A 1759-nucleotide genomic window follows, 5' to 3' on the forward strand; every position below is an offset into this window, starting at 1 on the left:
AGTCGTTGACTCAGCTTGTCAAAGGGTCATTCTGGCTCCTGGGTGTCCTGGCTAGAAGGACATGAGAGATGCCATTTCTCTTCAGTTACTTTCCTGTGGTCTGGTATTTAACAAACACGATCAAGCTGGGGGGAAGCGAGTCCTGGCCCCAGGACTGCTCCCTGCATCCTGAGCCCTGAACCTAGGGGAGAGGAGGAAACACAAACACACACAGATAATTAATTCCCTCCTCTGGGCGGTTGCAGTGTTGTCAGGGAGACAGATAAACACCAGAACCTGCTTACCACCACTCACCAAGACAGAGGAGCCAGGGTCAATAGAGGGCCGGACTTAAGGGATAAAGCAGCGCTGAGATCTGAAGGGGAAGGGAGGGTGTGAGCAAGTGAAGCTTCTGGAAGAGGTAAGGATTGAGGAGGGCAGAAAGAGCTTGACCCAGCCTTGGGTGATCCAGCCTCGGGGACTCAACTGCCCTAGCGCTGCCCTCCTGTAGTCTTCTCCCGTGAGGTTACTTTGCTGTCAGCGGGAACCAGATTCTCCTGGTGGAGCTGGCGGAAGTCCTCCCACCCTCGCCAGGGCACTGGCCCTCAGATTGTACCCCCGCGGGGCAGGTTGGGTTTTGGAGTGTGTCTGCCAGCTCTGTACCAGCCTTGCCCCAGGAAAGGGGTCACCTGATCTGGCAGGGTCCAGGGCTGGAAGGGGCCCTGGCCCAGCCCCTTTACTCAGATGAGTTGCTGATGATCTGGGAGGCTTTTAAATTGAAGGGCCAGGATCCTCGGAGGCTCTTAGAAGTGCTTGTTATGACCAGAGGGATGACCCAGGCCTTATCAGTTATTTGCCATCATGAAAAAGCCCTGGGGCCCCAAATTCTAATGGTGTTTCTTTTGGATTTTTAGGCATTCATTTATGCATTTTTTTAAACTACTGATCTAGTAGAAGTGGGTCTACCTTACTCCTGTTTAACTCAGGCTCGTACTGAAACGAGTCTTTAATTCTCTGATGTCACCTGACCGTGCCCAGGTACAAGTGGGGAGCAGCTGGCCTGAGGGTACAGATTTCCCATGGACACTCTCACTCCTGGAATCGAGTTCAAGGTATTTTGGGTAAAATACCTCCTGTTGGAGCCGGGGGCTCACCATCATCTCTCTTTTATTATGGTATTGTTGTTTTTTTTCCTAGTTTACTAAAAAGTTATTTAATCTTGAATAGATAATAGATATATGCCTACAATATAACATTTAAAAGACAGAAAAAGATATAAGTAATAACTAAGCGTCCCCCTTCTCCCCTCTCTCCCACATGTCCAGTTCTCTTCCCTGGAGGCCTCCAGTATGTCAGTGTCAATATCACCTGATGTATTTTTCAAGAAATAGTCTATGCATCAAACACGAATGCCTGTATATACTTTCTTCCCTTTTTATATAATGGGAGATGCTGCATAAACTACCCATGTTTCACCCCCCACCCCGCCCTGCCGACTTCCCAGTGTATATTTGGCGATGGTTCCATGTTCATAATAAAAAGCTACTTCTTTCTGTTTTATGGCTGTACCGTGTCCCATTGTATGGCTCTACCATGGCTTACTTGTTTAACCCATTCCAAGTGGAGGGTCATACAGGTGGTTTCCAACCTCCTCCTGCTATTTCAAGCATGAATGTGACAAGTGGCTTTATGCCTCTGGGATTTCATTGCCTGTGACTACTAGCTAGATAGATGTGCAGGTAGGACGTTTGCCTTCCCAACCTTCTCTCCACCCCAATGC

General features: G+C 48.7%; 1 long non-coding RNA gene across 1 annotated transcript; it reads left to right on the forward strand.

The window, feature by feature from the left end:
* The first annotated feature begins 228 nt into the window (after nt 1-228).
* LOC113882090 lies at nt 229-1539 on the forward strand. Its single transcript, XR_003508282.1, has 3 exons — nt 229-400; nt 1018-1091; nt 1305-1539. It is a non-coding gene; the product is annotated as an uncharacterized LOC113882090 (long non-coding RNA).
* Nucleotides 1540-1759: the final 220 nt, after the last annotated feature.

Source organism: Bos indicus x Bos taurus, chromosome 23, assembly GCF_003369695.1.
Source record: "Bos indicus x Bos taurus breed Angus x Brahman F1 hybrid chromosome 23, Bos_hybrid_MaternalHap_v2.0, whole genome shotgun sequence".
In the NCBI taxonomy this organism is placed as follows: domain Eukaryota; kingdom Metazoa; phylum Chordata; class Mammalia; order Artiodactyla; family Bovidae; genus Bos; species Bos indicus x Bos taurus.